The sequence below is a fragment of the Symphalangus syndactylus genome, chromosome 7, assembly GCF_028878055.3.
Source record: "Symphalangus syndactylus isolate Jambi chromosome 7, NHGRI_mSymSyn1-v2.1_pri, whole genome shotgun sequence".
Lineage (NCBI taxonomy): Eukaryota > Metazoa > Chordata > Mammalia > Primates > Hylobatidae > Symphalangus > Symphalangus syndactylus.
Genome location: NC_072429.2, coordinates 69581812 through 69609108, shown reverse-complemented (window position 1 = coordinate 69609108; position 27297 = coordinate 69581812). Strand labels below are relative to the sequence as shown.

At 44.1% G+C, this 27297-nt stretch overlaps 1 protein-coding gene across 5 annotated transcripts in view; it reads left to right on the top strand.

Moving 5' to 3' along the window:
• The window catches only part of UBE2V2 (ubiquitin conjugating enzyme E2 V2), a 72266-nt gene that overhangs the window by 20473 nt on the left and 24496 nt on the right, over positions 1–27297 (top strand). Inside the window, exon 1 of one of the 5 annotated variants that reach the window (XM_055286478.2) lies at positions 19956–20082. The exons of the other annotated variants lie outside the window; for them this stretch is intronic. The gene's annotated coding sequence lies outside the window, so the exon portion shown is untranslated. Of the gene's footprint in view, positions 1–19955; positions 20083–27297 lie in introns of those variants that run through there. 5 annotated transcript variants of the gene reach the window in all.

The window sequence follows — 27297 nt, the reverse complement described above, 5'->3', positions numbered from 1 at the left end:
CCTGTCTTAGCCTCCCGAGTAGCTGGGATTACAGGCACCCGCCACCATGCCTGGCTAATTTTCATATTGTTAGTAGAGACATGGTTTTACCATGTTGGCCAGGCTAGGCTGGTCTCGAACTCCTGACCTCAGGTGATCCACCCTCCTTGGCCTCCCAAAGTGCTGAGATTACAGGCGTGAGCCACTGCGCTTGGCCTCATCTTTCATCCTTTTGATCATAGCCATTTTAATGGGAGTGAGATGATCTCATGGTTTTTTTTGCATTTCTTTGATGATTACTGATGTTGAGAATTTTTTTCTTATACCTCTTGGCCATTTGTATGTCTTTTGAGAAATGTCTATTCAGATCTTTTACCCATTTTTATATGGGGTTATTTTCTTGGTATTGAATGGAGTTCCTTATATAGTTTGGTTATTAACCCCTTATCAGATGTATAGTTTACGAGTATAGCGAACCATTCTGTATGTTCTCTCTCTCTCTGTTTTTTTTTTGGTGGAGTTTCGCTCTTGTTGCCCAGGCTGGAGTGCAATGGCACGATCTCAGCTCACTGCAAGCTTTGCCTCCTGAGTTCAAGGGATTCTCCTGCTTCAGCCTCCTAAGTAGCTGGGATTACAGGCATGTGCCACCATGCCCTGCTAATTTTGTGTTTTTAGTAGAGACGGGGTTTCTCCGTGTTGGTCAAGCTGGTAATAAACTCCCAACCTCAGGTGATCTGCCTGCCTCAGCCTCCCAAAGTGCTAGGATTACAGGCGAGAGCCACTGCGCCCGCCAATTCTCTCTTTATTGTTTCCTTTGCTGTGCAGGAGATTTTTAGTTTTATGTGATCCAAATCATCTGTTTTTGCTTTTGTTGAGTGTGCTTTTGAGGTCATATCCTCCAAAAATCATTGCCCAGACCAATGCCATTGACTTTCCTTCCTGTTTTCTAGTAGTTTCGTAGATTGCCTTTTTTTTTTTTTTTTTTTCCCCTGAGACAGTCTCAACCTGTCACCCAGGCTGGAGTGCAGTGGCATAGTCACGGCTTGCTGCAGTCTCAACTTCCCAGCCTCTCACCTCAGCCTCCTGAGTAGCTGGGACTACAGGTGCACGCCACTACACCTGGCTAATGTTTTGTATTTTTAGTAGAGACGGGGTTTCGCCATGTTGGCCAGGCTGGTCTCGAACTCCCGACCTCAGGTGATCCACACGCCTCGGCCTCCCAAAGTGCTGGGATTACAGGCATGAGCCACCATGCCCAGCCGCATGATGCCCAATTTTGCCACTTCTGTTCAACATAATACTGGAAGTCCTAGAAAGAGCAATAAGACGAGAGAAAGAAATACAAGTCATCTTAATTGGAGAAGAAGTTAAACTGTTCCTGTTTGCAGAAGACATATGATGTCACTGTTTATTGTTATAAACTTCTGTCTTGAAACTGCTTTTGCTCTATTCCATAGGTTTTGTATGCTGTGTTTCAGTTTTCATTTGTTTCAATAAACTTCCTAATTTGTTATTTATTTATTTATTTATTTATTTATTTATTTATTTTTTTTTTTTTGAGACAGAGTCTCGCTCTGTCACCCAGGCTGGAGTGCAGTGGCGCTATCTCAGCTCACTGCAAGCTCCGCCTCCCGGGTTCCCGCCATTCTCCTGCCTCAGCCTCTCCGAGTAGCTGGGACTACAGGCGCCCGCCACCACGCCCGGCTAATTTTTTGTATTTTTAGTAGAGACGGGGTTTCACCTTGGTCTCGATCTCCTGACCTCGTGATCCGCCCGCCTCGGCCTCCCAAAGTGCTGGGATTACAAGCGTGAGCCGCTGCGCCCGACCCCCTAATTTGTTTTTTAATGTCTTCATTGACCTATTGGTTGTTCAAGAGCATGTGTTTAACTTCCATGTTTTTGTGAATTTTCTGAAGATCCTCCTGTTAATGATTTCTAGTTTTATACCATTGTGGTCAGAAAAGATATTTGATATGATTTTCATCTTCTTAAATTTGTTAAGACTTATTTTGTGGCTTGACATATGATCTATCCTTGAGAGTGTTCCATGTGCAGCTTAAAATAATGTATTATGCCACTGTTGGATGGTATGTTCTGTATATGTCTGTTAGGTCCATTTGTTCTATAGTGTAGCTTAAGTCTCATATTTCCTTGTTGACTTTCTGTCTGCATGATCTGTGCATTGCTAATTGTGAGGTGTGAAAATCTCTTACTGTTACTGTATTACAGCCTATCTTACCTTTCAGATCTATTAATATTTGCTTTATATATTTAGGTGCTTTGATGTTGGGTGCATATATATTTACAATTGTTCTCTTGCTAAATGGACCACTTTATTATTACATAATGAGCTTCTTTATCTTTTTTTACAGTTTTTGATTTAAAAATCTGTTTTATTGGGGGCCAGGCATGGTGGCTCTTGCCTGTAATCCCAGCACTTTGGGAGGCCAAGGCAGGCGGATCTCTTGAGATCAGGAGTTCAAGACCAACCTGGCCAACATGGCGAAATCCCATCTCTATTAAAAATACAAAAATTGAGGCCGGGCGCGGTGGCTCACGCTTGTAATCCCAGCACTTTGGGAGGCCGAGGCGGGCGGATCACGAGGTCAGGAGATCGAGACCACGGTGAAACCCCGTCTCTACTAAAAATACAAAAAAAAAAATTAGCTGGGTGTGGTGGCGGGTGCCTGTAGTCCCAGCTACTCGGAGAGGCTGAGGCAGGAGAATGGCGTGAACCCGGGAGGCGGAGCTTGCAGTGAGCCGAGATTGCGCCACTGCACTCCAGCCTGGGTGACAGAGCTAGACTCCGTCTCAAAAAAAAAAAAAAAAAAAAAATACAAAAATTGGACTGGGAGCGGTGGCTCACACCTGTAATCCCAGCGCTTTGGGAGGCCTAGACAGGTGGAGCACGAGGTTGGGAGTTCAAGACCAGCCTGGCCAAAATGGTGAAACCCTATCTCTACTAAAAGTACAAAAATTAGCCAGGTGTGGTGGCAGGTGCCTGTGACCCCAGCTACTTGGGAGGCTGAGGCAGAGAATTGCTTGAACCTGGGAGGCAGAGGTTGCAGTGAGCCGAGATCACACCACTGCACTCCAGCCTGGGTGACAGAGCAAGACTCCTGCTCAAAACAAAACAAACACAAATTGGGCATGGTGATGGGCTCCTGTAGTCCCAGCTACTCGGGAGGCTGAGGCAGGAGAATCGCTTGAACCCAGGAGTCAGAGATTGCAGTGAGCCTTGATTGCGCCACTGCCCTCCAGCCTGCGCAACAGAGCAAGACTCTGTCTCAAAAAAACGGCAGGGCATGGTGGCTTATGCCTGTAATCCCAGCACTTTGGGAGGCTGAGGCTGGCGGATCACGAGGTTAGGAGTTCGAGACCAGCCTGACCAACATGGTGACACCCCGTCTCTACTAAAAATACAAAAATTAGCCGGACGTGGTGGCACATGCCTGTAATCCCAGCTACTCAGGAGGCTGAGGCAGGAGAATCATGTGAACTTGGGAGGTGGAGGTTGCAGTGAGCCAAGATTGCGCCACTGCACTTCAGCCTGGGTGACAGAGCTAGACTCCGTCTCAAAAAAAAAAAAAAAAAAAAAAAAGCCAGGCATGGTGGCATATGCCTGTAATTCCACTTGGGAGGCTGAGGCAGGATAATTACTTGAACTCAGGAGGTGGAGGTTACAGTGAGCCAAGATCCTGCAACTGTACTCCAACCTGGGCAACAGAGTGAGTGAGACTCTGTCTAAAAAGAAGAACAAAAATGATTTTATCTGATATAAGTGAAGCAATTCTTCGGCTTTCTCTCTGTCTCTTTTTTTTTTTTTTTTTTGAGACAGGGTCTCCCTATCTAGGCTAGAGTGCAATGGTGTGAACATGGCTCACTGCAGCCTTGAACTATTGAGATCAGTGATTTTCCTACCTCAGCCTCCTTGTAGCTGACCACAGATGCATGCCACTATGCCTTGCTACTTTTTTTTTTTTTTTTTTTTTTTTTTTTTTTTTGAGACAGAGTCTCGCTCTGTCGCCCAGGCTGGAGTGCAGTGGCGCAATCTCGGCTCACTGCAAGCTCCGCCTCCTGGGTTCACGCCATTCTCCTGCCTCAGCCTCTCCGGGTAGCTGGGACTACAGGCGCCCGCCACCACGCCCGGCTAACTTTTTGTATTTTTAGTAGAGACGGGGTTTCACCGTGGTCTCGATCTCCTGACCTCGTGATCCGCCCGCCTCGGCCTCCCAAAGTGCTGGGATTACAAGCGTGAGCCACCGCGCCCGGCCGCCTTGCTACTTTTTTATATTTTTTGTGGAGATGGGGTCTCAACGTGTTGCTCAGGATGCTTTCAAACTCCTGGACTGAAACAATTTTCCCTCCTTGGCCTTTCAGAGTGCTGGGATTACAGGGTCTTGTTCTCTTTTGATTTCCATTTGCATGGCATATCTTTTTCCATTCCTTCACCTTCAGTCTACATGTGTCCGTACAGGTGAGGTGAGTCTCTTGTTGGCAGCATATAGTTGGGTCTTGTTTTTTTTAACCATTCAGTCACTCTATGTCTTGATTAAATAATTTAATTCTTTTACATTTAGAGTAATTATTGATAGATGAGTTAATATTGCCATCCTGTTAATTGTTTCCTATTTGTTTTGTAGCTCCTTTCTTCCTCTCCTACGGTCTTCTTTGGTGGTTGATTTTCTCTAGTAGTATGTTTTTGATTCCTCGCCCTTTTTTTTTTTTTTGAGACATTGTGTTGCTCTGACATGATCATAGCTCACTATAACCTCCAACTCATGAGCTCAAGCCATCTTCTTGCCTCAGCCCTTGGAGTAGCTAGGACTATAGGTGTGTGCCACCAAACCTGGCTAATTTTATTTTCCTGTAGATATGGGGTCTTGCCATGTTGTGCAAGCTGGTTTGAACTCCTGGGCTGGAGTGATCCTCCTGCCTCAGCCTCCTCAGTAGCTAGGAATGCAGGCATGTGCCACCATGCCCAGCTAATTTTTTTTTTTTTAAATTTTTGTAGAGACAACGTCTTGCTATATTGCCCAGGCCAGCTTTGAACTCCTGGCCTCAAGTGCTCCTCCCATCTTGGGCTCCAGAGCACTGGGGTTTCAGGCATGATCCACTCTGCTGGTTTGTTCTTGCTTTTTATTTTTTATCTATTATAGGTTTTTTTTTTTTTTTTTTTTTAAGATGGATTTTCACTCTTGTTGCCCAGGCTGGAGTGCAATGGCGTGATCTCGGCTCACTGCAACCTCTGCCTCCTGGGTTCAAGCGATTCTTCTGTCTCATCCTGCCTAGTTGTTGGGCTTACAGGCGGCCACCACCACGCCCAGCTAATTTTTTGTATTTTTAGTAGAGACAGGGTTTCACTGTATTGGCCAGGCTGGTCTCGAACTCTTTTTTTTTTTTTTTTTTTTTTAGATGGAGTCTCGCTCTGTCGCCCACGCTAGAGTGCAGTGGTGCGATCTCGGCTCACTGCAAGCTCTGCCTCCCAGGTTCATGCCATTCTCCTGCCTCAGCCTCCTGAGTAGCTGGGACTACAGGTGCCCACCACCACGCCCGGCTAATTTTTTGTATTTTTAGTAGAGACGGGGTTTCACCGTGTTAGCGAGGATGGTCTCAATCTCCTGAACTCGTGATCCGCCCGCCTCGGCCTCCCAAAGTGCTGGGATTACAAGCATGAGCCACTGTACCCGGCCGGTCTTGAACTCTTGACCTCAGGTGATCCACCCACCTCATCTTCCCAAAGTGCTGGGATTACAGGTGTGAGCCAATGTGCCTGGCGCTCTCTTTTTTTTTTTTGAGATGGAGTTTTGCTCTGTCACCCAGGCTGGAGTGCAGTGGTGTGATCTCGGCTCACTGCAACCTCTGCCTCCCGGGTTCAAGCAATTCTCCTGCCTCAGCCTCCTGAGTAGCTGCCATTACAGGTATGCGCCACCACGTCTGGCTAATTTTTAGTAGATACCAGGTTTCACCATGTTGGTCAGGCTGGTCTGGAACTCCTTACCTCAGATGATCCACCTGCCTCAGCCTCCCAAAGTGCTGGGATTGCAGGGGTGAGCCACCACGCCTGGCATATAGGTTTTTGCTTTGTAGTTACCATGAGGCTTACAGAAAAGATCTTACAGTTACAAAAGGTTATTTTAAGCTAATAACAACTTAGCTTTAATTGCCTAAAAAATCCTTTATACTTTTACCCTACTCTCCCATTTTGAATTTTTGATGTCACAGTTTGGATCTTTTTTTTTTTTTTTTTGGAGACAGTTCGTTCTTGTCACCCAGGCTGGAGTGCAATTATCTGATCTTGGCTTACTGCAACCTTCGCCTCCCGGGTTCATGTGATTCTCTTGCCTCAGCCTCCTGAGTAGCTGATTACAGGTGGCTGTCACCATGCCCCACTAACTTTTGTATTTTTAGTGGAGATGGGGTTTCACCATGTTGGCTAGGCTACTCTCGAACTCCTGACCTCAGGTAATCCACCCCCCTTGGCCTCCCAAAGTGCTGGGATTACAGGCATGAACCACTGCGCCCAGCCTGCATCTTTTTATATTGCATATTCCTTTACAAATTATTGTAGTTACTTTCAATAGTTTTGTCTTTTAACCTTCCTACTAAAGATACAAGTAATTTACACTCCACCATTACAGTATTAGTGTATTCTGAAGTTGACCTTGTGTTTACTTTTCCCAGTGAGTTTTATACTTTCAGATGTTTTTGTGTTACTCATTAGTATCCTTTTCTTTCAGCTTGAAGAACTTCCCGTAGCATTTCTTGTAAGGCAGGTCTTGTGGTGATAAACTCCTTCAGCTTTTGTTTGCCTGAGAAAGTCTTTATCCTTTGTTTCTGAAGAAAAGCTTTGTCCTGGGACAGACAGCTTTGTCTAAAGGACAGTTTTTTTCCTGGTGACATTTTTTTTTTTTTTTTTTTCAAAGAGAGGCGAGGTCTGTTGCCCAGACTGGTCTTGAACTCTTGGGCTTAAGCGATCTGCCTGCCTCAGCCTCCCAGAGTGCTGGGATTACAGGTGTGAGCCCAGCCCCTGCGAGCGCTTTAAATGTATCATCTCACTCTCCACTGGCCTCTAAGGTTTCTGTTGAGAAGTCTGCTGCTAGGTATATTGGAAGTCTCTTATATGTTATTTGCTTCTTTTCTCTTGCTGCCTTGAGGATTCTCTCTTTGTCTTTGATCTTTGACACTTTGGTTATAACATGTCTTGGAGTAGTCTTATTTGGGTTGAATCTGATTGGAGACCCTTTAACCTGTAGCCATATACTTATAACTTTCTCCATATTTGTACAGTTTTTTTGCTACTTTTTCTTTAGAAATACCTTTTTTTTTTGAGACAGTATTGCTCTATCACCAGGCTGGAGTGCAGTGGCACGATTTTGGCTCACTGTGACCTCCGCCTCCTGGGTTCAGGTGATTCTCCTGCCTCAGCCTCCTGAGTAGCTGTGACTACAGGCGCGCACCACCATGCTCAGCTAATTTTTGTACTTTTAGTAGAGATGGGGTTTCACCATGTTTGCCAGACTGGTCTTGAACTCCTGACATCAGGTGATCTGCCTGCCTCAGCCTTCCAAAGTGCTGGGATCACAGGTGTGAGCCACCATGCCCAGCCTAACATAAAACTTGATAGAAGTGGATATGAGGCATGCAAACTAGAATAAACAGTAACATTTAGTGTTCAGGCTGGGCGCAGTGGCTCACGCCTATAATCCCAGCACTTTGGGAGGCCAAGGCAGGAGGATCACTTGAGGTCAGGAGTTTGAGACCAGCCTGGCCAACATGGTGATACCCCATCTCTATTAAAAATACAAAAAAAAATTAGCCAGGCATGATGGTGCTTGCTTATAGCTCCAGCTACTTGGGAGGCTGAGGTGGGAGAATCACTTGAACCCAGGAGGCAGAAGTTGCATTGAGCCAAGATTGTGCCACTGTACTCCAGCTTGGGTGACAGAGTGAGACCCTGTCTCAAAAAAACAAAATAATAAATATTTGAAAGTTTGTTTCAAAAGTAGTTCACTTTTTCAAAGGCTCTTTTTCAAAGAGCTGATTAAAATAAGTTTTGACATATGTAAGATGGGACTTCAGGACTGGGTTTGGGAGTGCTTTATTCTTGTTTATAAAGTCTTAGCTGATTTGTGTGAGAGCAGATGGTATTTTCGGTAAGCTGGAACTCAGCAGCTGTTTCAAACCTTAGAGGGAGATAAATCCTTGTGGCTGTGTATAGGTACTTTTAAATAGAAATAGAAAAAACCGTTTAATAGAATATATGTTATGGATTGCCTGGACTCTAGACCAAGTTCATTTTATAGATGAGCAGTAGAAATACAGATATGAAATGGCTTTTGCAGGATTTTTTAGCTAGATGTTGAGTCCAGAGCTGGTGTCTTGATTTAAGACTCTTGGCTGGGTATGGTAGCTCATGCCTGTAATCCCAGCACTTTGGGAGGCCAGGGCAGGTGGATCACCTGAGGTCAAGAGTTCAAGACCAGCCTGACCAACATGGAGAAACCCCGTCTCTACTGAAAATACAAAATTAGCTGGGCATGGTGGCACATGCCTGTAATCTCAGCTACTCAGGAGACTGAGGTAGGAGAATCACTTGAACCCGGGAGATGGAGGTTGTGGTGAGCCGAGATCGCGCCATTGCACACCAGCCTGGGCAACAAGAGCTAAACTCCGTCTCAAAAAAAAAAAAAAAAAGATTCTTAAATACTGCTTCTGTATCACACTGTATGCTATGTATGCCTTGGTTGCTTTTATTTCCTGGAAACCCAGTGATGTTATTTTACAGATAAATGCTGTTAAGGATCAAGACAAAATACTTGATAGAGTCTAAAGGCATTAATAGATTATTAAAACTCCATGTTCTTTTAAGGTGTGAAGGATTTTATTGAAATGAGTAACAAAAATTTGGAAAAAGCGATTTCAGTGGCTAAATGCTGGTCAATATTCACATAAATCTTTTTTGTAAGCACATATTTGGTATTGCAGGTAAATACATATATATTATTTGTTCCCTTAGTGATTTTTTTTTTTTTTTTTTTTTTTTTTTAGAACGAGTCTTGCCCTGTTGCCCGGGCTGGAGTGCAGTGGTGCAATCTCAGCTCACTGCAACCTCCACTTCCTGGGTTCAAGTGTTTCTCCAGCTTCAGCCTCCCGAGTAGCTGGGACTACAGGCGTGTGCCACCACGCCCGGCTAACTTTTTGTATTTTTAGTGGAGACGGGGTTTCACCGTGTTAGCCAGGAGATGGTCTCGATCTCCTGACCTCATGATCTGCCTGCCTCGGCCTCCCAAAGTGCTGGGATTACAGGCGTGAGCCACCATGCCCGGCCGGTGATTCTTATAAATCTGTGATTTTCTTTTCTTTTCTTTTTTGTTTTTGAAATGGAATCTCACTCTGTCATCCAGGCTGGAGTGTAGTGGTGCGATCTCGGCTCACTGCAACTTGTGCAGGGTTCAAGCAATTCTCTTGCCTCAGCCTCCTGAGTAGCTGGGATTACAGGTGTGTGCCACCATGCGTAGCTGATTTTTTTTTTTTCTTGTATTTTAATAGAGAAAAGGGTTTCACCGTGTTGACCAGGCTGGTCTTGAACTCCTGACATCAAGTGATCCGCCCGCCTTGGACTTCCAAAGTGTTGGGATTATAGGCGTGAGCCACCGTGCCTGGCCTAAATCTGGATTTTCTTTTTTTTTGTTTTCTTTTTTTCTTTTTCTTTTTTGAGATGGAGTCTTGCTCTGTTGCCCAGGCTGGAGTGCAGTGGCGCGATCTCGGCTCACTGCAAGCTCTGCCTCCTGGGTTCACGCCATTCTCCTGCCTCAGCCTTCCGAGTAGCTGGGACTACAGGTGCCCGCCACGACGACTGGCTAATTTTTTTGTATTTTTAGTAGAGTCAGGGTTTCACCGTGTTAGCCAGGATGGTCTCCTGACCTCGTGATCTGCCTGCCTTAGCCTCCCAAGGTGCTGGGATTACAGGCGTGAGCCACTGCACCCGGCTCTGGATTTTCTATCTCAGGTTTATCTAAGGGAGGGGAGGGAAAAGGAGGTTATTGGGAGTGTTGTAAATGTTTGATAGAAACTTATCTCTGTATTGGGGTAGAATTTACAACATGATGAGTTATCCTAAACATTTCAGTATTGCAGCTTTTATTCCTAAAGTGACCCTTTAGAACATTTAGTACTGTTCCTTTCTTTTTTTTTTTTTTTTTTTTTTTTTCATTTTATTCTTCCTTTTACCTACTTCCCCAAGTAGGCTGCCTCTAGATAAGACTGTATATTATCAGGTAGGAAGAACTTGGTTCCTGGAGTTTTGGGACTGAGAAGATTGGACAACAGCTATGTAACCCGGGCTTCTTCTCTCTAGGGCTTATGAAGTGGTTACTAAAATCTAAAGTTCTATGGAAAAGGGCCAGTTTCCTTTAGGATTTGACCACACCTTTGAGGGATGCATCATAAGAAAGCTGAACTTCTGGTGGATGGAGATGTAAATGAATATTGAGTTTGGTTTCAGGGAGCTGTTTTTTCAAAACAGCTTTACTGAGATATAATTCACATACCATACAGTTGTCTATTTAAAGTGTACAGTTCACTGATTTCTGGCATGTTCACAGATATATGCAGCTGTGGTCATTTTAGAACATTTTTATCACCTCAGAAAGAAACCCTGTATCCTTTAGCTCTCACTGCTCTATACCTCCAAACCTCAGCCCCTGACTACTATAATCTGTCTCAGTAGATTTACCCATTCTGTACTTTCATATGTGTAGAGTCATATATTATGTGGTCTTTTGTGACTGGCTTCTTTCACTTAGCATAATGCTTTTAAGGGTCATCCGTGTTGTACCATGTTATCAGTATTTACATGTTGTTATGGCTGAAGAATATTCCACTGCATTGGATACACCACATTTTTGTTTATTCATTCATCATGTTGGTGGTGTTTTCCACCATCTGGCTATTGGGAATAAGGCTGCTGTAAACATTTATGTACACTTTTTTTTCCACCCACTTGAGTAGATACCTAGGAGTGGAATTGCTGGGTCATGTGTTAACTATGTTTAGCTGTTTGAGGAACTGCTAGGCTGTTTTCCAAAGGGAGACTTCTTTTTTTTTCTTTTTTTTTGAGACGGAGTCCCGCCCTGCTGCCCAGGCTGGAGTGCAGTGGTGTGATCTCAGTCCACTGCAACCTCAGCCTCTTGGGCTCAAGTGATCCTCCTGCCTCAGTCTCCCATGGAGCTTGGATGACAAGCCTGCGCTACCATGCCCGTCTAATTTTTGTATTTTTAGTAGAGACTGGGTTTTGCCAAGTTGGCCAGGCTGGTCTCGATCTCTTGATCTCAAGTGATCTCCCCGCCTTGAACTCCCAAAGTGCTGGGATTACAGGCATGAGCCACCGTGCCCCGCCCCAAAAGGAGACCGTTTTACATTCCTACCAGCAGTACATGAAGGTCCCAGTTTCTCCACATCCTTACCAACACTTATTGATCTGACTTTGATTCTAGCCGTTCTAGTGGGTGTTAAGTGGTATCTCATTGTGGTTTTGATTTGCATTTCCCTGATAACTAGTGATATTGAGTATCTTTTCATGTGCTTACTAGTTTTTATTTATTTATTTATTTAATTTTTTGAGACAGGTTCTTGCTCTGTTGTCCAGGCTGGAATGTAGTGGTGCAGTCTTGGCTTACTGCAGTCTTCACCTCCTATACCCAAGTGATTCTCCTGCCTCAGCCTCCTGAGTAGCTGGGACTACAGGCATGCGCCTCCATGCCTGGGTAATTTTTGTATTTTTAGTAGAGATGGTGTTTCACCATGTTGCCCAGGCTGGTCTTGAATTGCTTGGCTCAGTGATCCACCTGCCTCAGCCTCCCAGAATGGTGGCATTACAGGTGTAAGCCACTGCACCTGGCCCTTTACTGGCTATTTATATATCTTCTTTGGAGAAATGTCTATTCAGATTCTTTACTCATTTTTTTTTTTTTTTTTTTGAGACAGAGTCTCGCTCTTGTCCAGGCTGGAGTGCAATGGCGCGGTCTTGGCTCACTGTAACCTCTGCCTCCCGGGTTCAAGCGATTCTCCTGCCTCAACCTCACAAGTAGCTGGGATTACAGGTGCCCACCACCACGCCTGGCTAATTTTTGTATTTTTAGTAGAAATGGGGTTTCACTATGTTGGCCAGGCTGGTCTTGAACTGCTGACCTCGTGATCTGCCCGCCTTGGCCTCCCAAAGTGCTGGGATTACAGGCATGAGCCACTGTGCCTGGCCCCTTTACTCATTTTTATTTATTTATTTATTTTTGAGCTGGAGTCTTGCATTGTCATCCAGGCTGGAGTGCAGTGTCGTGATCTCGGCTCACTGCAACCTCCATCTCCCAGGTTCAAGTGATCCTCCCACTTTAGCCTCCAGAGTAGCTAGGATTACAGGTGTGTGCCACCACACCCGGCTATTTTTTTTTTTTTTTTTGAGACAGAGTTTCGTTCTTGTTGCCCAGGCTGGAGTGCAATGGCACGATCTTGGCTCACTGCAACCTCTGCCTCCTGAGTTCAAGCAGTTCTCCTGCCTCAGCCTCTCAAGTAGCTGGGATTACAGGCATGTGCCACCATGCCTGGCTAATTTTGTATTTTTATTAGAGATGGGGTTTCACCATGTTAGTCAGGCTAATGTCGAACTCCTGACCTCAGGTGATCTGCCCACCTCGGCCTCCGAAAGTGCTGGAATTACAGGCGTGAGCCACTGTGCCCAGACCAACACAGCTAATTTTTTTGTAGTTTTAGTAGAGACGGAGTTTCACCATGTTGGCCAGGCTTGTCTCAAACTCCTGACTTCAAGTGATCTGCCTACCTCGGCCTCCCAAAGTGTTGGGATTACAGGTGTGAGCTACTGCACCCGACCCCTTTACCCATTTTTAAATTGGGCTGTTTGTCTTTTTATTGTTGAGTTATCAGAGTTCTTTATATATTCTGGATACAAGTCCTTTATCAGATGTATGGTTTGCAAGTATTTTCTTTCATTCTGTAGATTGTCTTCACTTTCTTGATGTTGTCCTTTGAAACCCAAAAGTTTAAAATTCTGATGAAGACCAATTTATTTTTTTTCTACTTCATTTAAATGCAGATTCTGGCTTTTTGTATGTAGCTCATCATCTAGCTGGTACTTTGTTTTAAAAACAATAATGTTTCAGGCCAGGTGCAGTAGGAGGCCAAGGTAGGCAGATCACTTGAGGTCAGGAGTTTGAGAGCAGCCTGGGCAACATACCGAGACCCTGTCTCTAAAAAAAAATAAAAAAATTAGCTGGGCACAATGGTGTGTGCCTGTAGTTCCAGCTCCTCAGGAGGCAAAGGCAGGAGGATCACTTGTGCCCAGGAGTTCGAGGCTGCAGTGAGACATGATTGTACCACTGCCCTCCAGCCTGGGCAACAGAGTAAGACCCTATCTCTAAAATGAACACACAAACATCAGAGAACCATGTTTCATGCAGGATATGGTCAGAAACTAAAATATAAATGAATAAAAACAACCTGATGAAGTACTGTGAGTTCTAGTTGATGCTCTGGTTTTGATTACTGTATGACAAAAGGGCAGGAGTCTGAGCTCACCTTGCCAGGTGAGGTTTAATCTCAGTAAAAAAAGTTTGATAGCCAGGCACCACGCATACTGTAAACAGTTTTATTCTTTGGAAGTAGTATAATTAAGCCAGAGGTTTTTCAATTTATGGATTGGAATGTTCTTGAAAAGTACAGACAGTGCATTGCTTGGTGTACTGCTCTTCATTCCTTTGTCGTCTGCTACCTAAATTATTGATTGTTGTTTACTAAACAGTACTGATGTAAATGGTTATGTCCTCAGAGGAAATACTTATGTTATTGAGAAGTCTTTAATTTTCTCAAGTTTTTACCTCATAAACAGTGATTTGGAGAGATATCTGTTTATTTTGCTTAATATGGCTTTCTGACTGTGGAAGCCAGCTACAGCTTCCTGGACTCACAGGTGAGCAGTTATGCCCATTTAATAGTCTCTGTCAGAAGACCTCACATCTTTTAAAGTGCATGCCATCCTAATTTTACTTAGAAATTAAAACTAGAGAGGAACCAGAATATATTAGCTTACTTAACTTTCTTTTTTTTTTTTTTTTTTTTTGAGACGGAGTCTCGCTCTGTTGCCCAGGCTGGAGTGCAGTGGCGCAATCTCGGCTCACTGCAAGCTCCGCCTCCCGGGTTCACGCCATTCTCCTGCCTCAGCCTCTCCGAGTAGCTGGGACTACAGGCGCCCGCCACCACGCCCGGCTAATTTTTTGTATTTTTAGTAGAGACGGGGTTTCACCATGGTCTCGATCTCCTGACCTCGTGATCCGCCCGCCTCGGCCTCCCAAAGTGCTGGGATTACAAGCGTGAGCCACCGCACCCGGCTAGCTTACTTAACTTTCTTCCACTCCCTAGTGTATTCTAAAGGGAGTCTCCCTTGATAGTTCTGCAATAAACATTCTTAGCTACCTTACTGGAGAATGTGAAGTAACTGCTACATTCGTTGGCTTATCTCATTGGGATATCTGTAGTGTATCCAGGTGAAATCTTCTGCAATAACTTACTGCATTATATTTGGATGTATTCACTTACATGGTTGTCTTCCCCACTAGTTAGTAATGTCCTGGGGAAAGGATTCTGTGTTCAGTATCAGCAACATCTGCTGTCAGTTTATACATATTGAGAGAGATTAAAAGCAAACATTTGCCATAAATTCACCAGGTGTTTATCGAGTGCCTGTTGTGTCATCATTTTCTATGGTACAGTTTCTTTCTATGTCAGGGATTTAATAATGAAAAAATAAATGACTCAAGTAAAACCTAGCTTTTCAGTCTGGGCGCGGTGGCTCACGCTTCTAATCCTAGCATGTTGGGAGGCCCAGGCGGGCAGATCACTTGAGCCCAGGAGTTCGAGACCAGCCTGGGCAACATGGCGAAACCCCATCTCTACTAAAAATACAAAAATTAGCTGGATTTAGTGGCATGCGCCTGTGGGGCCAGCTACTTGTGGGGCTGAGGTGGGAGAATTGCTTAAGCCCAGGAGGTGGAGGTTGCAGTGAGCCGAGATCGTGCACTCCAGCTTGGGCGACAGAGCGAGACCCTGTCTCAAAAACAAAAAACAAAATCTGGCTGGGCATGGTGGCTCACTCCTGTAATCCCAGCACTTTGGGAGGCTGAGGTGGGTGGATCACTTGAAGTCAGGAGTTTGAGACCAGCTTGGCCAACATGGTGAAACCCCGTCTCTACTAAAAATACAAAAATTAGCCAGGAGTAGTGGTACAGGCCTGTAGTCCCAGCTATTTGGGAGGCTGAGGTGGGAGAATCTCTTGAACCTGGGAAGTGGGGGTTGTAGTGAGCTGAGATTGCGCCATTGCCCTCCAGCCTGGGCCACAGAGCAAGACTCTGCCTCAAAAACAAACAAACAAACAAACAAACAAAAAAACAAAAATTAGCCAGGTGTGGTGGCAGGCACCTGTAATCCCAGTTACTTGGGAGGCTGAGCCAGGAGAAGCACTTGAACCCGGGAGACAGAGGTTGCACTGAGCTGAGATGGTGCCATTGCACTCCAGCCTGGGTGACAGAGCAAGACTCTGTCTCAAAACAAACAAACAAACCCCCCTCCCCGCAAAAAAAAAAAACAAACTTAGCCTTTCCTTTTTGTAGATTGTAATATTTCACTTTTATTTTTAGTTTGCTTTTCTGAAGTAAAACTACTAAAAGAATATTTCAGTTCATATATATTCATTAAATCTAAAATCATGAAGCCGCTTATTTTCCCCTTATCTAGCTGAGTTAGTATCTAACAAATAGATTCTAAATGAACTCTCCATATAGGTGGTGATTTTTTGGCAGTGGCTAGGGGCAGGGTGGTTTTGGTTACAACCTAAAGAGTAACAGTAGTATGATTAATTTCTCCTGTATGTAATGTATTCTCCACACCACAGCATTGAGATACTTTGCAAATCCTCTAATCCAGAGGTTTTTCCACTTGTGTTTGAAAGTGTAGTACAGATGCTTCAGATGTATGAAGTTTGACTTGAATTTTTTTTTTCTTTTTTGAGACAGAGTCTTGCTCTGTCACCCAGGCTGGATTGTGGTGATGTGATCTTGGCTCACTGCAACCTCCGCCTCCCAAGTTCAAGTGATTCTCCTGCCTCAGCCTCCTGAGTAGAGGTGTGTGCCACCACTCTCGGCTAATTTTTTGTATTTTTAGTAGAGATGGGGGTTTCACTATGTTATCCAGGATGGTCTCAATCTCCTGACCTCATGATCCGCCCGCCTCGGCCTCCCAAAGTGCTGGGATTGCAGGTGTGAGTAAATTTTGTTTTTATGAATTACATTTTTATCTGCTATATTTCATCAATTCTAAAACACATTGAAATATCCAAAGTGGATATATATGTTATAGTTTAATTGGTAGAGTTTTTAAATTTTTTAAAATTACAGTATCATGTAGTTGGTTATGCCATCTGAGATTTGATGAAAGACAGTATTTAAAAAAACTGTTAAGATGCCCACATTGAGGTGAATATATAATAGATTTCAAATACTGGATTCTACAAACATACTGACGTGTTCTCATTTATTAACTGAATACTAAGCAATTGTGATCAATTTAAACTTAAATGTATTCTATTGAAATATATTTTTAATCTCATACAATTTTTTGAAATATTTTAGAGGCTAAAGTTGAAAATTGGTTTATCTGGTAAACCTTCATTTCAGCAAAAGAATATTACCTTCTGATTTTTTTTGGTGAATTATGTAAATATAATTTTTAATATTAAATCTATTTGTATAAATTCACAGTGTCTGAATGATGGATGTATTTCAAATTTAAAGTTTAGAAAAAGTGTAGCTGGGCATGGGGCTCACACCTGTAATCTCAGTACTTTGGGATGCTGAGGCAGGACGACCCATTGAGCCTGGGAGTTTGAGACCAGCCTGGGCAACCTAGCAAGACCTTGTCTCTACTAAAAATATTTTAAAAATTAGCTGCGTGTGGCAGTGCATGCCTGCAGTCCCAGCTACTCTGACATGGAAGGATCTCTTGAGCCTAGGAGTTTGAGGCTATAGTGAGCCATGATCGCACGACTGCACTTCAGCCATGGCGACAGAGTCCCTGTCTCAAAACAAACACACAGACACACATGCACACACACCTCAGCATATGCTTTGATGTCAATAATTGTGTATTATTGACATTATTATTATTATTATTATTATTATTATTATTTTTTGAGACGGAGTCTTGCTCTGTCCCCCAGGCTGGAGTGCAGTGGCGCGATCTCTGCTCACTGCAAGCTCCGCCTCCCGGGTTCACGCCATTCTCCTGCTTCAGCCTCCCGAGTAGCTGGGACTACAGGCGCCCACCAACACGCCTGGCTAATTTTTTGTATTTTTAGTAGAGACGGGGTTTCACCGTGTTAGCCAGGATGGTCTCAATCTCCTGACCTCGTGATCTGCCCGCCTCGGCCTCCCGAAGTGCTGGGATTACAGGCTTGGGCCACCGCGCCCGGCTACATTATTGACATTATTAATGTCAACAAATAGTGTTCTTGAGAGCGGGGTTGTAACTGATGTTTTTGAAACAGCCAGTGGGGGTTATGGGCCCAGTTAGGATTCTGGAACAATTTTCCTGAGTGTAGAACTGTGGTGGGGCTTATGATTCATACTCATTTCTTTGCTGGATGAATGTTAAAAGTAGATAGGATGGCAGACCCACGCAGCAAGGAATTCCACTGAGGATGCCTTGAAAGGAGCAGGGGCATACCATCCAGAGCACAAGCCAGAGTAAAGTTATCGCATGAAGGACTCATTTGCTTGAAAAGACTTGACTTTTCTTAGTGTCCTCAGATATTCTAACAACTTTACAAGGCAAAAAGACTCAGTGATTTTTTTTTCTTTTTCCTTTTTTTTTTTCCTGAGACAGTGTCTCTCTCTGTTGCCCAGGCTGGAGTGCAGTGGTGTGATGTCAGCTCACTGCAACCTCTGCCTCCCAGGTTCAAGCGATTCTCCTGCCTCTGCCACCTGAGTAACTGGGATTATAGGCTTTCACCACCACGCTGGCTAATTTTTGTATTTTTAGTAGAGATGGGGTTTCACCATGTTGGCCAGGCTGGTCTTGAACACCTGGACCCAAGTGATCCTCCTGCCTTGGCCTCCCAAAGTGCTGGGACTACAGGCATGAGCCACCACACCTGGCTCATTTCTTGTTTTTTTTTTTTTTTTAAATAAAATTTATTGTGTGTATTTAAGGTATATATATCATGTTATGAGATATATAGTAAAATGGTTACTATAGTGAGTCAAATTAACACATTCATCATCTTACAGTTGCCTGTTTTTCCTCCCTGTAGCAAGAGTAAAAATCGTGACTATAGCAAACTCTTTTTTTTTTTTTTTTTTGAGATGGAGTCTCGCTCTGTCGCCCAGGCTGGAGTGCAGTGGCGCAATCTCGGCTCACTGCAAGCTCCGCCTCCCGGGTTCACGCCATTCTCCTGCCTCAGCCTCTCCAAGTAGCTGGGACTGCAGGCCCCCGCCACCACGCCCGGCTAATTTTTTTGTATTTTTAGTAGAGACGGGGTTTCACCGTGGTCTTGATCTCCTGACGTCGTGATCCGCCTGCCTCGGCCTCCCAAAGTGCTGGGATTACAAGCGTGAGCCACCGCGCCCGGCCGAGCAAACTCATATTAAAAGTCCTCATGGCTGGGTGCAGGCTCATATCTATAATCCTAGCACTTTGGGAGGCCGAGGCAGGCCGATCACTTGAGCCCAGGAGTTCGAGACTTGCCTGGGCAACGTGGCAAAACCCCGTCTCTACAAAAAAAATACAAAAATTACCTTGCATGTTGGCATGCGACTATAGTCCCAGCTACTTGGGAGGCTAAGGTGGGAGGGTTGCTTGAGCCCAGGTGGATGAGGCTGCAGTGAGCTTTGATTAAGCCACTGTGCTCTAGCCTGGGCAATAGAGGGAGACCCTGTTGCAAAGAAGAAGAAAGTCCTCATGCTGTTCATTAGATCTGCAGACTTGTTCATCCTATGTACCTGCTACTTTGTATCCCTTGATCTACAGCTCCCTATTTCCTTTCCAGCTCCAACCTTGGTAACCACTGTTTTTATTCTGTCTTAATATTTGACCTCTGTTTTCTTTTCCCTTTTTTTTTTTTTGAGACAGAGTCTCGCACTGTCACCGGGCTGGAGTGCAGTGGTGCCATCTTGGCTCACTGCAACCTCCACCTCCCGGGTTAAAGCGATTCTCCTGCCTCAGCCTCCCGAGTAGCTGGGATTACAAGTTCCCGCCACCACGACGCCCGGCTAATTTTTTTGTGTTTTTAGTAGAGATGGGGTTTCACTATGTTGGCCAGGCTGGTCTCGAACTCCTGACCTTGTGATCCCCCTGCCTCGGCCTCCCAAAGTGCTGGGATTACAGGCGTGAGCCACCGCACTCGCCCTGTTTTCTTTTTTTAAAGATTCCTCACTCCCAGTGAATTTAAAAAGTTAATTGTAGTTTGTCTTTGGATCCATACTGATGTATACATGAGAGTGTTTTTATAATTATGATCAAAATATATGTGTTGCTATTAGGTCTCCCCCACCCACCTTTTTTTTTAACTTACACACAATTAATATAACTCATGTAGTTTAAAATGACTTTATATAATATTTTAAATTATGTGACATAGTTTGCCTGAATGTATACCAATTGGCTTCTTAAGTTTTTGCACTGCCAAGTAAACGTTTTTGTTCAGATTGCTTTTCCAACCCCCCTCCCTTCATTTATTTATTGCTGTGTAACAAATTACAGCAAAACTTTGTGGCTTCAAACGATGATTGATTTTTTTCTCATAATATGGGAGTTGACTGGGTGGTTCTTCTGCTGGTTTCACTTAGAGTCGCTCATGTGGTTGCATCAGCTGGTGAAGGGATAGGCTTGTTGCCCAGGACGCCTTGCTCCCCCTCCCCGCAGCCTCTCCAGGTGGCCAGTTAGGACTTCCTCACATCCCGGTGATGTCAGGGTGTTCAGAATTCTTACATGATGGTTGGCTTCCAAAAGAATGAAAGCAGAAGTTAGCATTCCTCTTACAAGGTGAGTGGCAGAACTGGCCTTAGCATTGCTGCTTCCCTATTTATTCTTTTTTTTTTTGGAGGCAGAGTCTCACTCTGTCGCCCAGGCTGTGGCGCAGTGGCACAATCTTGGCTCACTGCTACTTCTGCCTCCCGGGTTCAAGCGATTCTCATGTCTCAGCCTTCAGAGTAGCTGGAACTACAGGTGTGCACCACCATGCCCAGCTAATTTTTTTTTGCATTTTTAGTAGAGATGGGGTTTCACCATGTTGGACAGGCTGGTCACAAACTCCTAACCTGAGGTGATCTACCCACCTCAGCCTCCCAAAGTGCTGGGATTACAGGCATGAGCCACCTCGCCCTGCCACTGCTTCCCTATTCTATTGATAAAACAGGTAGGAAGGCTTGCGCAGCTTCAAGGGGAGGAGGGGTGCGCCTGGGCCTGGAGAGGGAGGATAGCTCACAGCACTCTGCAGGCATTCTGCACCCTGGTTTTTTGTCCTGAGGGGAAATTTCACAAAGTAGCATTTAAGTCAAATCATAATACATATTTTAAAATTATTGTTTTTCATGTATATATATATATATGTGTATTTTTTTTTTTTTTTTTTTTTGAGATGGGGCCCGGGTTCAAGTGATTCTCCTGTCTCAACCTCCACAGGAGCTGGAATTACAGGTACATGCCACTACGCCAGAGCTACTCAGGAGGCTGAGGTGGGAGAATCACTTAAACTCATGAGGCAGAGGTTGCAGTGAGCTGAGATCATGCTACTGCACTGTAGCCTGGGTGACAGAGTGAGACTCCGTCTCAAAAAAAAAAAAAAAAATTGGAAGTTGTATACCTTGTAATTATTACTTTTCTCCCTTTGCCTTTAATTTCTTTTTTTTTTTTTTTTTTTTTCTAGACCAAGTCTCACTCTGTCACCCAGGCTAGAGTGCAGTGGCGTGAACAAACATGGCTCACTGCAGCCTCTACCTCCCAGGCTCAAGTGATCCTTCCACGTTAGCCTCCGGAGCAGCTCGGACTACAGCTGTGCACCACCATGCCTGGCTAATTTTTGCATTTTTTGTAGAGATGGGGTTTTGCATGTTGCTTAGGCTTGTCTTGAACTCCTGGGCTTAAGCGATCCTCCCACCTTGGTCTCCCAAAGTGTTAAGATTACAGGTGTGAGCCACCACACCTGGCCAATTGAAAAAAAAGATTTCTTAGGATAGGGTCATGTCTTAAGTAGTGCTCCAAATGAAATGAAGGAATATTAAAGGAGGAGGACAATCAGACTTCACCTATTAGTGGGAGGAATAGCAAAGAATTTGTTGTCCATCTTTAATTTGGTATAGAGTGTAGTGATTCTTGACTCAAAAAATATATATATATTTTTTGAGACAGAGTCTCACTCTGTCACTGAGGCAGGAGTGCAGTGGTGTGATCTTGGCTCACTGCAACCTCTGCTACCAGGGTTCAAGTGATTCTCCTGCCTCAGCCTCCCGAGTAGCTGGGATTACAGGTGCGCATCACCACGCCTGGCTAATTTTTTGTATCTTTAGGCTAGAGACGGAGTTTCATCGTCTTGTCCAGCCTGCTCTTGAAATCCTGACCTCGTGATCCACCCGCCTTGGCCTCCCAAAGTGCTGGGATTACAGGCATGAGCCACTGCCCGGCCGACTCAAAAATATTTTTTCAATTGATGTTGATACGTAATATTTTACATATTTTGTGGGGGTACATGTGATGTTTCATTGTGTGCATAGAATGTATAGATCAAATCTCAGGGTATTTGTGGTATCCAGATTCTTGACTCATGACAGATAGTTAATATATATGAGTTGGCCAGGCGCGGTGGCTCACGCCTGTAATCCCAGCACTTTGGGAGGCCAAGGCGGACAGATCACGAGGTCAGGAGTTTGAGACCAGCCTGGCCAACATGGCAAAACCCCGTCTCTACTAAAAATACAAAAATTAGCCAGGCATCGTGGCAGGCACCTGTAATCCCAGCTACTCGGGAGGCTGAGGCAGGAGAATCACTTGAACCCTAGAGGCGAAGGTTGCAGTGAGCCGAGATTGTGCCATTGCACTCTGTCCTGGGCGACAAGAGCAAGACTCCATCTCAAAAAAGAAAAATACATATATAGGTTATGAAGTTTTAGGAAGTGACATTTTGGGCATCACAGGGATAGGTTGTTTCCTTTAGAATCAGTCTATGAAAGGGTAAGGCTTTAGAAATAATGTGTTTCAGCAGGGATTCTGACTAGGGATAGAGGTTGGGGATGGAAGCAAAGCAATAGGATTTCTCCTTTCTTTCGCCTCTTCCCCCCAGGGCAGTGGGTTGCCTTCCTGTGCTAGGCTCTTGTGTGTTGGTCATTGAGATATGTTGGGGTAGACAAAAAGTTGTGTGTACATCACTGATGCAGTTTAGTCGAAGTACGCAAAGTATAAAAAGAAAACACTTTGCTCAGTCATCTGGCTAGGTTCTTAGTAGAGCAAAACTCTCACTTTATGATGTTATCTCCTTCTTACGCTTCTCCTTCTCTAATCGTGGTTTCTGTGTCTTAATGCCCTGCTGAACTTTAAGCTCCACAAGAGCAGGACTTTGACTATCACGGCTAGATCAGGGGCCTAGCCACAATTCTCTGGCTCACAGTAGACATTTGGTGCTGTTAAAATGGAAATAAATAAATAAAACCAAAGAATTACAATAGTAAAATGAACCACAACTTTCTCAGTCAACTGAGTGCTTAACACTTCTTCCCTGATCATCCTGTTTCTTGGTCTTTTATAACAGCTGATACTTTTCTCCTCCTCATACCTCCCAATCCATTCATTCCCACGTTGCAGCAAAGTGAAGTTTATGCTTGAAACCCCTCCCTGAATCCTCATTGCTGCAGATAAAGGCTGAATTGCTAAGGGTGCCCTTCCAGGCCATTTCTGACTCTTTGCTCTCATACTCAGTTGCAGTCCCCAAACATTGCCCAGCATTCTCTCTCTTTTGTAATGTCCTCCCCACGCCTTTTTTGGCTCCACCTGCCCAATCCTCCCTTTTCTTTTTAAATAAAATATTTCAAACACCAGAAAAATATGTGAATACACATGTACCCACCCTCGCTATTCACATTCTAATAAATTCTTGCTTCAGATTGTTTTTTGGAAACAGAACATTTCTAGTACATTTAAAGTCCTATTTTCACTTCTAAGTCCTAGGCCACTTTCTCTTTGCCCAGAGGTCATCAATATCCTGATTTTTACTGTTTGTATTTATTTATTTATTTTGAGAGAGAGTCGGACTCTGTTACCCACAATGGAGTGTAGTGGCGTGATCTTGGCTTACTACAACCTCTGCTCCCTGTTCAAGTGATCCTCCCGCCTTAGCCTCTTGAGTAGCTGGTACTACAGGTGTGCACCACCATGCCCAGCTAATTTTTTTTTTTTTTTTTTTTCTTTTGAGATGGAATCTCGCTCTGTCTCCCAGGCTGGAGTGCAGTGGCGCAATCTTGGCTCACTACAACCTCCATCTCCTGGATTCAGGTGATTCTCCTGCCTCAGCCTCCCAGGTAGCTGGGACTACAGGCACACGCCACCATGCCTGGCTAATTCTTTTGTGTTTTTAGTAGAGATGGGGTTTCACCGTGTTGGCCAGGCTGGTCTTGAACTCCTGACCTCAAATGATCCACCTGCCTCAGCCTCTCAAAGTGCTGGGATTATAGGCGTGAGCTACCATGTCCAGCCACCCAGTGAGTTTTTTGTATTTTTAGTAGAGACAGGGTTTCACTGTGTTGACCAGGCTGGTGTCGAACTCAAGTGATTTGCCCATCTCAGTCTCCCAAAGTGTTGGGATTATAGGCATGAGCCACCACACCTGGCCCAATAATCCTGATTTTTTTTTTTTTTTTGAGACAGAGTCTTGCTCTGTCACCCAGGCTGAAGTGCAGTGGCGTGATCTCAGCTCACCGCAACCTCTGCCTCTTGGGCTCGTGCGATTCTCCTGCCTCAGGAGAATAGTAGAGACGGGTTTGTATTTTTAGTAGAGACGGGTTTCACCATGTTGGCCAGGCTGGTCTCGAACTCCTGCCCTCAGGTGATCCACCTGCCTTGGCCTCCTAAAGTGTTGGGATTACTGGCGTGAGCCACCGTGCCTCGCCCGACCCCTGATTTCTAAATATCTTTTCCACTAACACCTTTATACTTTTTGCTACATATGTACATACGTATAAAAACCATGCTTGTTTATAGCTTCTATACCAGTTTATTCTAATCGCAGCAGTGAATGAACTTCTAATATCTACATCTTTGCCCAGATCAAGAATTATCAGACTTAATATTTGTCAGTTTGGTGGCTAGAATAAGCTGTTATGATTTCCCTGATTACTGATGAGGTTGAACATATTTTTATGTTTGTTGGTCATTACTGTTTTCTGTAAACTTTATTCCTAATATGTTCTCATTGTTCTCTAGGGTTTTCTTTTCCTTGTTGATTTCTAGGAGGAATTGTTTCTGTATTTTGAATAACATTCTTGTCTCCTATATGTTATTCATATCTTTTTTCAGTCTGTGGCTTGTCTTTTCATTTAATCTGCCTATAATTGATTTTTATGTATACTATGAGATCAGATTGGGTTCTAATTTTATTTTTTCATATTGGTAAAATGTTCCAACACCATTAACTTTTCCTACTTTTTTTTTTTTTTTCTCTTTTGAGACAGGGTTTCACTCTGTGGCCCAGGCTGGAGTTCAGTGGTGTGATCACAGATAACTGCAGTCTTGACCTCCCTGGGCTCAGGTGATCCTCACCTCCTGAATAGCTGGGACCACAGGCATGTGCCAGCCACCAAACCTGGCTAATTTTTGTATTTTTTGTAGAGATGGAGTCTTGCCATGTTGCCCAGGCTGGTTTCCAACTCCTGGGCTCAGTTGATAGGCCCACCTTTGCCTCCCAAAGTGCTGGGTTTACAAGCGTGAGCCACCATGCCCAGCCTTTTCTACTTTTTTTGTTTGTTTGTTTTCTTTTGAAGTAACTTCAGATTTGCAGAAAAGTTACATAAGTAGTACGAAGGATTCCCATATACCTTCATGCAGATCCATCAAATGTTAGTGTTTAACATTTTTGTTTGCTCTTGTGTGTACTCTCTCTTCCCCGCTTCCTTCACATTCGATTTTGTTTTTTGGGGGAACCATTCAAGGGTAAGTTAACAGATACTGTCTCTTCACCCCTACATACTTCAACTAGGACATTTTCTTACAATATAATTATCAAAATCAGGAAATTAATGTTGATAAAGGACTATTACCTACCAGCCCTATTCAGATTTCACCACTACTGTTCTTAAAAGCAAAATAACGATAATAATATTTTTCCTGATACCAAGGTTGCATTTGGTTGTCATGCCTCTAGTGTCTTTACTGACTTTTAGTGTTGCCTCTACTAAAAAGCACATTTTCATATATGATATGTCTGCTTTGGGGCTTTTCTTTTTCATTAGTCTGTCCATTTCTGCACTAATTTCACATTTTCTTAATGATTTCTTTAGCTGATGAGGAAGTCTTAAAATCTAGGAAAGTGTCCCCTCTGTTTTTTCTTTTTTTGTTTTGTTTTTGTTTTTGAGACAGTCTAGCTCTGTCTCCCAGGCAGGGGCTTGATCTCGGCTCACTTCAACCTCCACCTCCTGGGTTCAAGCGATTCTGCAGCAGCCTCCCAAGTAGCTGGTTGGGATTACAGGTGTGCACCAGCATGCCCGGCTAATTTTTGTATTTTTAGTAGAGATGGGGTTTTATCATGTTGGCCAGGCTGGTTTTTTTTGTTTTGTTTTTTTGTGAGATGGAGTCTCGCTCTGTCGCCCAGGCTGGAGTGCAGTGGTGCGATCTTGGCTCACTGCAAGCTCTGCCTCCCGGGTTCATACCATTCTCCTGCCTCAGCCTCCTGAGTAGCTGGGACTACAGGCGCCCGCCACCATGCCTGGCTAATTTTTTGTATTTTTAGTAGAGACAGGGTTTCACCGTGTTAGCCAGGACGGTCTCGATCTCCTGACCTCGTGATCTGCCCGCCTCGGCCTCCCAAAGTGCTGGGATTACAGGCATGAGCCACTGCACCTGACCTTTTTTTTTTTTTTTTTTTAAGACAGAGTCTCGTTCTGTCGCCTAGGCTGGAGTGCAGTGGTGCGATCTCGACTGACTGCAGCCTCCGCCTCTGAAACATTAAATGTTCCAGACCAGTCTGGCCAATGGAGTGAAGCTCCATCTTTACTAAAAATACAAAAATTAGCCGGGCGTGGTGGCGCATGCCTGTAATCTCAGCTATTTGAGAGGCTAAGGCAGGAGAATAGCTTGAACCTGGGAGGTGGAGGTTGCCTCCGCTACAGAGCGAGACTCTGTCTCACACACACAAAATAACACAGCAGGTGTATGAGGAACATTAAATGTCTTTCCTAACTTAACTGTGTGCAAATAAAAGTAGATACTTAAGAAATTGTCTAAAAATTTTTAGTAAACCCATTTCTACACAGATAGACAAATTAAAAGTTCTGAGAAATCAGGCTAAAATAACCTCAAATTTATAAGGTTTGATTAATAAATATTTACCTTTGCATATACATGAAAGCAAAAAAAGGTAGGAATACTTTCAATTTCAGATAACAGTAAATTGAAATCAAGTACAAATTTTGACTCCCCTTCCTAAACTGAATACACTCTTAAAAAGCAGACACACTTTACTTGTGTAAACCCTCTTTTCTTTTTTTTTTTTTAAACGGAGTTTCGCTCTTGTTGCCCAGGCTGGAGTGCAATGGTGTGATCTTGGCTCACTGCAACCTCCACCTCCTGGGTTCAAGCGATTCTGCTACCTCAGCTTCCCGAGTAGCTGGGATTCCAGGCATGTGCCGCCACACCCGGCTAATTTTGTATTTCTAATAGCGATGGGGTTTCTCCATGTTGGTCAGGCTGGTCACGAACTCCCAATCTCAGGTGATCTGCCCACCTCGGCCTCCCAAAGTGCTGGGATTACAGGCCCAGCCGTATCCACTCTTTTAAATTTAGACATCCATGTCACTGGAATTATGTTTTTCACAGGATCACTTTTAAATTCATTAAGAAGTTTCTTTATGTATAAGCCTATTCATTTTACTTGAAAGGTTTTCTGTCTTCCCAAAGTCAAATCCTTACTAACTAAAATTAGGAATTTTGAAAAAGCATCCATGAAAATCTCACAAACACATTTAAAAATGTATTATCTAAGGTGCATAAAATTAAACT